The following is a 13,666-nucleotide window of genomic DNA, read 5'->3' as shown; positions in this document are numbered from 1 at the left end:
CCATTTAAAAACTTGACTAAGTTATGGAGGTGACTTTAATTTAATTCACAGTACTGTCTTTCATTTTTTACAATCTATGGGACTTATTGGGGTAATTTAGTTTTCATTTGATAAAGAACTAGTAGGGGTTTTATTTCCAACTCTCTACACCACACTCCACTCCAGTTGATGGTGGCAATGCACCTTTAAGTTGGACTGCCAACGCCATTAAAAATCAGAAGAAGAAGAAGAGTACTTTACTTTATTACTTTATTGTCGCCAAACAATTGATACTAGAGCGTACAAACATCACAGCGATATTTGATTCTGCGCTTTGCGCTCCCTGGAGTACAAATCGATAGTATATATAATAAAAATTTAAATTATAAATCATAAATAAAAAAATAGAAAAGGGAACGTAAGGTAGTGCAAAAAAACTGAGAGGCAGGTCCGGATATTTGGAAGGTACGGCCCAGATCTGGGTCAGGATCTATTCAGCAGCCTTATCACAGTTGGAAAAAAACTGTTCCCAAATCTGGCCGTACGAGTCTTCAAGCTCCGGAACCTTCTCCCGGAGGGAAGAGGGACAAAAAGTGCGTTGGCTGGGTGGGTCGTGTCCTTGATTATCCTGGCAGCACTGCTCTGACAGCGTGCGGTGTAAAGTGAGTCCAAGGATGAAAGATTGGTTTGTCTGATCGGCTGGGCTGTGTTCACGTGTTCATGAGTACAGCTTTAGCCCACAAAGGCTGATGGTGAAGAGTTGTTTTCTGGACTGGAGGCCTATATCTACTGTTGTGCCAAAGGGGTTAGTGCTAGGCACATAACTGTTTGTCGTCTATTTGAATAATTTGGATCAGAATGTACAAAGCATGGTTAGTGTGTTTGCAGATGACACTAAGCTAGGTGGTTCCATGACAGTTATCAAGAATTACAGCTGGATCTTGATTAGTGGGATAAGTGGACTGAAGAAATGCAAATAGATTTTAATTTGGATGTCTGTGAATGTGTTATATTTTGGGAAGACAAGTCAGATTAAGACTTTCACAGTTGAGTGGTAGGCCACAGAGAGTGCTATAGAACAGACGGACTTAAGACTACAAGTACATATTTTCCTAAAAGTGATGTCACAATAAACAGGGTAGTGAAGAATGCTTTTGGCACACTGCCCTTCATCAGTCAGGGCATTGAGCACAGAAGGAGAGATATTTTACTACAGTTGTACAAGATGCAGGTGAGGCCCCATTTGGAATATTATGTTCAGTTTTAGTAAGTTTTCTCTAGGAAAAGTGCTATTAAGCATTTAGGTAACTTCTTTAAGTAACTTCTTTACTCAGAGAGTGGTAGCTGTGTGGAACAAGCTTCCAGTAGAAGTGGTAGAGGTAGGTTCAATTTTGTCATTTAAAAAAAAAGGATAGGTATATGGACAGGAAAGGAATGGAGGGTTATGGGCTGAGTGCAGGGCGGTGGGACTAGGTGAGAGTAAGCGTTCGGCACGGACTAGAAGGGCCGAGATGGCCTGTTTCCGTGCTGTAATTGTTACATGGTTATAAGCTGGAAAGAGTGCAGAAAAGATTTACAAGGATGTTGCCAGGACTTAAGGCAGTGGTCCCCAACCACCGGGCTGCAAAGCATGTGCTACCATTCCCTGTCACCTCCACTGTTGAACTTCAACGCACGCGAGGTCATCAGTCGCCTAAACGCAGAGATACCCTAGCACCAGGGATCACTGGTTGGCCTTGGGTAACTGGCCACCTCACCGTTGAGAAGTGCTGTCGATACTGGCCTGGAGCACGGACAGATGGGCGCCACCTCTAAACCTGTTTAGCACACTGAATGTTCGTGGGGAACCCAGTGCTAAAATATTCGCAGACCTAATTCGGGCTCAGGGTTTCGTAAGTAACAGAGCAGATACCTCACTGCAATCTACCCTCGAGCCAAACTTTTGTCAGCCGATAGATCCTACCTACCTACAAGGGGGCAGGCACATGACCTGTCGTATTCCTCGCTCGGTCAGTCGCTCTCTCCGGACTGCAACTGCCACGGCTCCGGTATGGGGACCTCCGGCCCTTACCTTGTCCTCTCACTGGTGTGTTGCAATGATTTTATATGTTCATACGAGGAAAATATGCACTGTGTGTTTAATATCCAAACGTTACTTAAAATGTTATGATGCTATTGACTTATAATTGATTTATCAGTATATTCATGTGAGGAAAATATGCGCTGTGTGTTTAATATTAAATTCATTAAATAAACCCTTTTAGAAACTAAATTGAGTGTATTAGCCACTTATAAGTGACTCATAGTTGACTTTTCACCTACATTCAGGTCGTAATTAACACATCCCCCCCCACCCCCCTGTCAGCCGGTCCGCAAGAATATTGTCAATATTAAACCGGTCCGCGGTGCAAAAAATGTTGGTGACCCCTGACTTAAGGGACGGAAAGTGGTAGAGCAACCCAGGACTTTATTCCTTGGAGTGTAGGTGAATGAGATGTAGGGGCATTGATAGTGTCAATGAGCTCAGTTCTTTTCCTAGGGTTGAGTAATCAAGAACAAGGGGGCATAGTTTCAGGTGAATTGGGAGAAATTTAATATGGAACTGAGGTCCAACTTTTCACCCAGAGGATGGTCCATATCTGGAATGAGCTGCCAAAGGAGGTGACTGAAGCAGGTACATTAACAACATTGAGGAGGCACTTGGACAGGATAGAAGGGTACATGGACAAAAAAGATTTAGGTGGATATGACCCAAACATGGGCAAATGGGACTGGCTTAGAGATCATCTAGGTTGGCATGAATCATTTGGACAGAGGGGCTTTTTTCCATACTGTATGACTTTATGAGTAAGAGGTAGCCTAAACAACATTTTCTACAGATAATGCCCAAGAGGGAAAAATGGTTATTCAAAGAATCCATGAACTTGTTAACAAGGTTTCCCTTGTAATTTAGTTTTATTTGTTCCTTTCAGGTCAGACCAGTCAGGCTACCTATAATTCACTGGAACTTGAGATGACATCTTGGTACAGTTGATTCAGTCACCTTTTCATGTAGAGTCATACAAAGGTTAGGGAGAATTACAAGGAAATAATTCACTGATCCTGAAACTTGGGTGTATTTGATCATCTGGGTTTGCCAGGTGCACACACGTTGGACAATGGGAATCACTCTCCTCATAGCAAGTGTGTTCACTGTTTTTGGGGCTGATTTGAGTCGACTGGAGCACAGATGGTTGTGCAGCTGCCTGTTCTGTACTCGAGACATGGCTCGGCAATCTCCTGCAGGCAAAAGCTGACAAGGAATGTCTGTAGACTGGTGATACACACAAGGATACAATCAGTGTTTAACACCTTCATTTCATCTACTGGCATTTTTGCTTTTGCTTACATGTTAGATATAGCCAATAGATTTCTTTCTTTTCATAAGGTTTGTCACATTCAACTCGTGTGTCTGTGGGTGGATTCTATTCCGTTCCATGAAATTTCCACTCAGGTTGGCTATGACAAGGACTAGAGGTCATGGTTTAAGGGTGAAAGATTAAATATTTAAGAGCAACTTGAATGGGAATTTCTTCACATAAGTGGTGGTAAGAATGCAGAAAGAACTGCCAATGGAAGTGGTGGATACACATTTGATTTTAAGATAAGTACATGGATGGAGGGTATGGAGAACTATGGTTCAGGTGTGGGTCGATGAGGCTAGACTAGGTAAGACAAAGAGCCTTTTGCTGTGCTGAGATGCTCTATAATTTCACAGCACTGTACTAGACTACACATCCCAGCTGTTCTTTGCAAGGGATTACGCTCTACACCAGGGTTTCACAACCTTTCATGTGCCATGGACCAATACCATTAAGCAAGGCATCTGTGGACCCCAGATTGAGAACACTTGCTCTGCACAATCCTCTTCTCAACCATTTCATCCAAACCTATCAAGATAATTAAAAACCTGATGGCATGCCTTGTATTCCATTTGGTTAGCCTCCAACCTGATGGCATTAATATCGATTTCTCAAACTTCCAGTTATGCTACCCACACCCCACTCTCCCTTCACCATTTCCCATCCCTTTTTTCCTCACTCACCTTATCTTCTTGCCCACCCATCGACTCCCTCTGGTGCTCCTTCCCTCTTTCCTTTCTTTCTTGGCCTTCTGTCTCTTTCATCTATCAACTTCCAAGCTCTTCACTTCATCCCTCCCATTTCACCAATCACCTGGACTTTCTCTCTCCCCTTCCTTCACCTTTTAAATCTACTCGTCAGCTTTTATTTCTTTGGTCCAGCCGAGGGCTTCAGCCTGGAAAAGTCGACAATATTCATTTCCATAGATGCTGCCTGGCCTGCTGAGTTCCTCCAGTGTTTTGTGTGTGTTGCTTCTATTTCTGGCATCTGCAGATTAGATTTTCTTGTTAGTAAAAAAATAAATATGAATCAGAAAAAAAAGAAAGCGTTGGAAACGCTCATTTACAGAGCAGAGTCAGATTTAGTGCTTCAGGTCTGAACTCCAATAAAAATAACAAGAAAAGCCCACAGATGCTGGAAATATGAAATGAAAACTCAAAATAGAGGTAAATAAGGAGCGTCTATGGTGATAAGAACTGTGTTAACATTTCATGGCTGATTTCCAATGAAAATAAAGTCTGTAGATGCTGAAAATGTAAATCACAAAAATCACACAATGCTGGAAAGAGTCAGCATGTCAGGCAGCATTAAGGCTGATGAGAAAAAGAAACAAGATTTCAGATCGAAGACCCCTTGTCAGAAACTGCCTGACCTGTAGAGTTTTTCCAGCACTTCCTGTACGAGTAAACTGTCTCCCTTATGTTTTTCTTGCTTCCTTTTAATTTCTGAATGCTAATCACCACAGCTATGCATCATTCTAACTACTCACAGAATAAGGATTTTTTCTGCATTCCCTCTTATATTTAGTCATAATTATTTTTCATTTGCACTTTCTATATGATATCATATATTTCTATAATGTGCCTGAGTTTTCTGAGTGTGGTCATTTGAAGGGCTATTAATATCTGAAACTGAATAGTTATTTTCTCCCTTAATGCTAGAATTAATATCTTTAACTGTTTTGGAACCTATCCAAATGCACCTCGCCCAACCTGCTTCACTCACTGCTCATATTGTTAAAGCATTAATAATTACTGTTTTATATGAAACTTAAAAAAGGTCTTTTGTTGGTATCTTGAATAAGATTCCAAGTGATGGAGGTTCGGATATATGATATAAAAATTGGAATGGTGACAGGCAGCTTCTGGCTGACATTCCATCTGGTTAAACATTTGTTTGTAACAGCAACAACAACTTGCATATAAATAGTCTTTTTAAAGCAATAAAGTGTCTTCAGATGCATTACTGAAGTGTAATCAGATAAAGACTGACAAAAATTAAATCTTCTGTTAAGTACTGTTGCATTTGCATCAAAGCCCGAGGTAGTAAATTGGATTAGATAGTGGCTTCATGGGAGAAGCCAGAGAGTGGTAGTGGATGATTGCCTCTCTGACTGAAGGCCCAGAGACTAGTGCTAGGAACATTGTTGTTTGTCATCTGTATCAATGATCTGGATGAGAATGTGGTTCACTGGATAGGCAAATATGTGAATGATGCCAGGATTGGGGAGATATCGGACAGTGAGGAGAGCTGATAAATGGCAGATGGAATTTAATAGAGACAAGTGTAAGATAGAAACATAGAAAATAGGTGTAGTAGGCCATTTGGCCCTTCAAGCCTGCACCGCCATTCAGTAGGATCATGGCTGATCATCCAACTCAGAACCCTGTACCTGCTTTCTCTCCATACCCCCTGGTCCCTTTAGCCACAAGGGCCATATCTAACTTCCTCTTAAATATAGCCAATGAACTGGCCTCAACTGTTTCCTGTGGCAGAGAATTCCGCAGATTCACCACTCTCGGTGTGATGAAGTTTTTCCTCATCTTGGTCCTAAAAGGCTTCCCCTTTATCCTTAAGCTGTGAGCCCCGCGATATTGGACTTTGGGAGGACAAACTAGGATACTGAAGAATGTGGTTGAACAGAGGTAGTAGAATACAAATCCATAATTCCTTGAAAGTGTTTCACAGCTGGATAGGGCCATAAGGATTACTTGTGTCATATTGGCCCTCATAAATCAAAGTACAAGCATTGGAATGTTATGTTGAAGTTGTGTAAGTTGTTGGTGAGGCCTCATTTGGAGCATTGTGTGCAGTTTTGGCCACCTACCTACAGGAAAGATGTTAATATGATTGAAAAAGTGCAGAGAATATTCCACGACTTGTTGATCTGAGTTACAGGGAAAGGTTGAATAGGTTAGGACTTTACTCCCTAGGACTATGAGGGGAGATCTGATAGACATATACAAAATTATGAGGGGTACAGATAGGGTAAATGCAAGCAGGCTTTTTTAAAATTGAGTTTGGGTGACACTAGAACTAGAGGTCATGGCTTAAGAGTGAAAACTAAAATGCTTAAGGGAAACATGAGGTGGAGTTTCTTCACTCAGATGGTGGTGAGGGTGTGGAATTAGCTGCCAGCAAAAGTTGGGGATGCAGGTTCAATTTCAAAATTTAAGAGCGGTTTGGATACGTACATGGATGGGATGGATATGAAGAGCTATGGTCTGGGTGCATGTCAATAGGACTAAGCAGATTAATAGACTAAGCATAGTATAGATGGACAGAAGGGCCTGTTTCTATGCTGTAGTCTCTATAACTGGAGGAGATGCAAAAGGAAGGAGTGTAAGTAAGAAACACAGTTTAAATTACCAATGAGGGCTCCAGAGGACGTAGAGATTGTAGAAGGCAAGGACAGCAATCATAGCAGAGAAGCACATAGTAAAGTCCAGAGAGCCAGGACAAGGAAATCAGAAATCTATTCAGTGTAAGAAACCATTAACATTTCTAACAAAAGATCATTGACTCAGTGACTAGCTTTCTTCCCTTTATTCTTTCAATCCTGATAAAGGGTCTTGACTCATAACATCCACTAGCCGTTTACTGCCTGACTTGCGAAGTCCTCTGGGAATTTAATTTTGCTCCAGATTCCAACATTACCACTTCGGGTAACTAAGTTTCTTTCTACACAGATGCTTCCCAACCTGCTGAACATTCCTGAGTAGGAAAAAATACGTTTATATAAGCAAGGGATAAAATTGGTTCACTTGAAGATCAGTGTGGCCATCTATGCATGGAGGAGAAAGAGATGGGGGAGATCTTAAATGGAATTTTTGCACTTGTATTTACTCGGGATATGAACACTGAGTCTAGAGAACTGAGGCAGTGAGGTCATTGACCATATATGGTTTACAAAAGAGGGGTGCTTGTTGTCATCAAGAAAATTAGGGTGGAAAAAACCCCAGGATCTGTCAATGTGTCCCCATGGACCTGGTGAGAGTCAAGAAATTGCAGAGTCCCTAGCAGAGGTACTTAAAATGTCCTTAGCCACAGGCAAGGTGCCAGAGGTCCAGAATATAGCTAATATTGTTCCATTGTTCAAGAAAAGTTCTAAGAATAATCCAGGAAAGCATAATCCTGATATCAGTAATGAGCAAATTATTAGAAGGTAATCTGAGGGACTGGATATATAAGTATTTGGACAGATAGTGCTTGATTAGGGATACACACACACACACACACACACACACACACACACACACACACACACACACACACACACACACACACACACACACACACACACACACACACACACCCTCCTCTCACCCCCCCCCCCCCCGCCCCACCTTCTTATTCGGACTCCTCATCTTTTTTTCCCTCCAGTCCTGATGAAGGATCTTAGCCCAAAACATGAACTGTACTCTTCCAGTGCTGCTGCCTGGTCTGATGAGTTCCTCCAGCATTTTGTGTGTTTGTTCCTTGGATTTCCAACATCCGCAGATTTTCTCTTGTTTGTGTGTGGGAGCTTATGTCCAACCAACGTTGCATAGTATTTAGAGGAGTTTACCAGGAAAATTGACTGAGGAAAAGCAATAGATGTTGTCTACATGGACTTTAACAAGTCCTTTGACAAAGACCAAAATGGATGGCTTGTCAAGAAGTTTTAGTTGCCTAGCATTCAGTATGAGGTAGTAAATTGGATTTGACATTGGCTTTGCATGAGAAGTCAGTGAGTGGTAGTTGGTGGGTGCCTCTCTGACTGACTGGTGGAGTGATGCAGGGATCCGTGCTGGATACACTGTTGTTTTGCAACCATATCAACCATCTGGCAAAATTGTCACTAAGATTGGAGGAGTAGTAGGCAGCAAGGAAAGCTATCAACACTTGCAGTTAGATCTGAATCAGCTGGAACTTATGTTAGATGTTTGTGAGGTGTTGCACTTTGGGGGGACCAACCAAGGTAGGTCTTACACAGTGAGAGGTAGGGCTCTGTGGATTGTGATAGAATGCAGAGATCTGGAAGTACAGACCCATAATTCTTAGCAAGTGGCATCACAGGTAGAAAGGGTCATAAAGAGAGCTTTTGAAATATTAGCCATCATAAATCAAAGCATTGAGTACATAAGAGCTTAAGAAATAGGAGCAGAAGTAGGCCATCCAGCCCATCGAGCCTGCCCCGCCATCCAATAAGATCATGGCTGATCTGTCCGTAAACTCAGCTCCATCTACCTGCCTTTCCCCCATAACCCTTAATTCCCCTACTATGTAAAAATCTATCTAACTGTGTCTTAAATATATTTAGTGAAGAAGCCTCAACTGCTTCTCTGGGCAGAGAATTCCACAGATTCACCACTCTCTGAGAAAAACAGTTTCTCCTCATCTCCATCCTAAATCTTCTCCCCTGAATCTTGAGGCATTGTCCCCTAGTTCTAGTCTCACCTACCAATGGAAACAACTTTCCTACTTCTATCTTATCTGTCCCTTTCAAAATTTTGTATGTTTCTATAAGATCCCCTCTCATTCTTCTGAGTATAGTCCCAGGGCCTTAATGTCTCCTCACAAGTTAACCCCTTCATCTCTGGAATCAACCTGGTGAACTCCTCTGCACTGCCTCCAAAGTCAGTATATCCCTTCTCAAGTAAGGTGTTGTGATGTTATATTAAAGTTGTGTAAGACATTGGTGATGCCTAGTTTGGAGTATTGTGTGCAGTTCTGGTCACCTACCTACAGAAATGATATTAATAGGATTGAAACAATACAGAGAAAATTATAAGGATGTTGCAGGGACTTGAGTGCCTTATTATTAGGAAAGTTTGAATAAGTTAGAACTTTATTCCCTAGAGCGTAAGAGAATGAGGGAAGATCTGCCAGTAGGCTTTTTCCATTGAGTTTGGAAAGGCTAGAACTAGCAGGAATAGTTTAAAGATAAAAGATGAAATAGTTAAAGGGAATCAGAGGGGGAACTTCTTCAGTCAAAGGGTGGTGAGAGTGTGGAATGAGCTGCCAGTGGAAATGTTGGTTGTGGATTCTATTTCAATATTGATGAAAAATTTGGATAAATACATAGATTAAGTTTGGTATGGAGGGCTATTGTCCAGGTGTGAGTTGATGGAATTAGGCTGAATAACAGACTAGATGTGCTAAAGGATCTATTTCTGTACTATAGAGTTCCATGACTGTTCTGCTCCATTCCACATTTGTGTAAGTAGGTAAATGTCTGTAAGGAGGATCAGAGAGTGCCTCTTCATGTTTTGTTTCCTGCTGTTTAGTTACACACATTACAATAATGAGTGAACATACACTGAAATAACAAAAATATACTGGGTTGCTTTATTCTTCATTACCAAATATTTCTGCCACAGTAATTGATGTCACAGCTTAACACAATGTATTCACAGAATGCCTTCAAATGTGTTCAAAGAAACAGTTTATGAATCAGAATCGGAATCAGCTTTTATATCACTGACATATGTTGAAGATTTTGTTGTTATGTGGCAGCAGTACAGAGCAAGATATTTTTAAAAATTACTGCAAATTAGAATAAGAAAAAAATGTAAATGGCATACAAAAGGAATAGTGAGATAGAATTCATGGGTCCATAGATTCCAAAGACATCTTCAAGGAGTTCTGCCTTAGGAAACAAGCCCCCGTCATTATGGATCCCTACCTCTCAGGACATGTCCTCTTCACACTGCTACTGTGAGGAAGGAGGTATAGAAGCCCAAAGGCACACACTCAACGATTCAGGAACAGCTTCTTCCTCTCTGCCATCTGATTTCTAAATGGACATAGAACCTACGATCATTACTTATTTTTATTTCTGTTAACTTGCACTACTTATTTTAACTGAACTATTTTATATATACTTAGTATAACTCATTTTATTTCTCTATACTTATTTATCATGTAGTTCATTGTACTACTGCTATAAAGTTAACAAATGTTATGATGCTGGTGATATTAAATTGGATTCTAAATCTGATTACACAATTGAGGCGTTCTCATTTCCTATTTTGTAATTGACTTAAAATTTGACCTGCAGATAAAGTACTCCTTATTCTGGTGCCTGGAGGAAGAACAGATGACATATGCTGAAAACTGGTACAAAAAGCAGAACAATGTGTCGAGCAGTATCTGTGGAGGGAATAGGTGTAAGATGATGCTTCGGGCTGAAACCTTGCATCAACACTGAGATGGAAGAGGAGAGGTTGGCAATGTATAGCAGTTCGAGGATGGATCAAAACAGATGCGAGAAAGTGATAGGTTGAACCAGATGGGGAGGCTTTGATGGGCAGATAGAACCAGTTGGAGAGAAAAAGGAGACAAGGAAAATATGAAACAGAGAGAAGAAAACTAAATGGGTGGACGATGAGGGAGGAGGAAAACAGGAGCATGGATTACCTGAAATTGGAAGATTCAATGTCCATACCATTGGGTTTTAAACTACCCAATCAAAATATGAGATTATGTTCTTCCAATTTCCATTTGGTTTCTCCATGGCAGAGGAGATGGCTTTTGATGATCAGATCAATGTGGAAGTGAGAAGAGGCATTAAATTCACATGTAACTGAAACTCAAGATTGCCACTGTGGACGGAATGCAGGACTCGATAAAATGGTTACTTAATCTTTAGTTGCTTTCACCAGTTTAGTGGAGCCAACATTGCTCTTTTTGTTGCAGCCATCTCGAGCTCCCAGTTGCATATCATCTTAACTCTCCTTCAAATGGAAGAAAAGCACCGCATATTTTACTTGGTAGCTTACAACCCAGTGGTAAGATCATTGAATTTTCCAATTTCAAGTTGCTCGCACTCCCATTGTTTACCTCTCACTTGTCCATGTAATTTTTTCCTCTCTCTTTGTTCACCTCTCCCTTCCCCATACTCCCACTCATTCTATCTGCCCATCATCCTCTCCCATCTGATTAAACCTGATGCTGCTTAATGCCATGAGTTCTTCTAGCAATTTGCTTTAATTTTATTTTGGTGACTGTTTCATTCTTTGTTGAATATTCAGTTCCAATAACTTCAAAAGAACTGAGCATCAAGTTTGTCATATATAAAAGAAGACATGATATTATTCACTTAGTGTTATTGTCCAATATGAACTTTTTACCTTATAAGGTGCAGTATACGAACTGCAGAAGAAAAATACGTAATAGATTATTCACCTTTTATATAGGTTACTCACAATTAATTCTCAGAGTGCAGATGCACTGAAAAAGATTTGTCTGTCTCACATTATTAATTTAATGTGTTTAACTCACAAAATAAAAAGTGCAGCCTCATAGCTACAGTTGATTAAAAACAATTGATTAAAACTATAAACAAAAGGTGATCAACTTGAAACATTACCTCTTCTATTCTTTCCACAGATCAGAAGCAGAATCCAGTTTAATACCGAAGTTTCAATGACAAACTCTGCCATCTTCATCAGGGATAATGCCTGGGCATGTCTAGTATGGTGGTATTTACACCCCCATCATCTGTCCCTCTTGATTGGTTAGTCATCATCCAATCAGGTTTCTGTTGTCCCACCTTGTTTACAATTGAATTCCGGTTCTTACTTAGAGTGAGAACTTCTCCTTTGTTAGAATTGTTTGCCTCTAGTTTTATTTCAAAGGCTTCCTTCACCAGGCGGTTGCAAAAGCCATTGGCATCGCATAGTAGTTTTGCGCTATCAAAGTCAATACTATGGTCATTGAAAATGTAATATTCTGTTATCGCCAATTTTTCCAGATAACTCAAATGGATACGACTCCTGTGCTCTTTAATGCAGGTTACTCCCATGCCAACATATGCTGCTCTGTAAATGTCAGCCATCCTGCATCCCAGGTCATCCTTGACCCACATAAACTGTGATTTGTGCTTCCTTATGGGTCTCTGGATGGTATTAATCCAGTATTTCTTCAGGATCTGCGCGATCCTTCCAGAAACCGTGGAAGTATAGGGAAGACAGAAAGTAGTGACAGGTTCCTCTTTATTGTTAGGCTTCCTGGTTTTTCCGTTGACCCTTTTAACAAAGACAAAGGTCACACTCCAAGTAAGAACTGGAGTTCAACTGTAACCAAGGTGGAACTGCGGAAAACTGCTTAGGTGAGGACTAACCAATCAGAAGGGTCGGACGACGGGGGTATAAATGCCACTGGAGTAGACTTGCTGAGACATAATTTCTGATAAAGATGGCAGAGTTTGTCATTGAAACGTAGGTTAAAATCGATCCTTGTACCTGCCTGGAAGCCCGAGAAGTGTTTATTAGTGAGGTAATGTTCATGGGTTCATTCTTTATTCAGAAATCGGGTGGCAGAGGAGAAGAAGCTATTCCTGAATCATTGAGTGTGTGCCTTCAGGCTTCTGTACCTTATTCCTGATGGTAGCAATGAGAACAAGGCATGACCTGGGTGATGGGGGTCCTTAATGATGGAGGCCACCTTTTTGAGGCATTGCTCCCTGAATATGTCCTGGATACTACAGAGGTTAGTGCCATAATTGGGACAGATGCTGCCTGATCTATTATTGCCTGCATTGGCTCTCTGTATTCTTGATTAAAATTAAAATTGTCACTGCTCGGCCTCTTCTAAACAACTTATTGCAAAATATTATCTTGATCACCTTCATAGTCACTGTCTTGATAGACTGATGGAGACTGAGTGGCATTGAAAATCCAGGTCTTCAGCCAAGAAAACTTTAAATAGCATTGCACATTTATGCTTGACAACTGATCTCCCTTTTACTATCAACTTCATTTTATGGATTGTGCGCGCTGGTGAAGACAATGAAATAAAGCTTTAGATCCTACTCACTTCCACACAAAGCCTTATCATTGCACTACTTTGCAGTGTGTCCTTTGCATGGCTGCACATGTTGTTGACATTGATTTCAGCCATTTTAGCTCATCCTCATTTTCAGTATAAATTCAGCTTTCAAAATGACTTTTTGATAACAATGCCTATCTTGAGGAAGTCTGCAACACGAGAAACTGTTGTTCTATGTTCCATCTAATTTTAAATATCACCTTCTTGAAATTTTCAGGATTTATTCTGGAGTTTGCAGGACATCATGTGAAAAGCTAATCCACAGCCAGAAGATACAAAAGCCTCACAGCACATACCATGAGGCTCAAGGACAGCTTCTATCTTGCTATTATAAGACAATTGAATGGACCTCTTGTAGAATAAAATGGACTCTTGAGCTCACCACCTACATCATTATGGCTTTTCATCTGATTGTCTGTGTACACTGCAATTTCTTGGTAAATGTGACACTTCATTCTGCAGTCTGCTATTAC

This window comes from Hemitrygon akajei, chromosome 8 (genome assembly GCF_048418815.1).
Source record: "Hemitrygon akajei chromosome 8, sHemAka1.3, whole genome shotgun sequence".
NCBI lineage: Eukaryota > Metazoa > Chordata > Chondrichthyes > Myliobatiformes > Dasyatidae > Hemitrygon > Hemitrygon akajei.
This window is presented reverse-complemented; position numbering follows the sequence as displayed.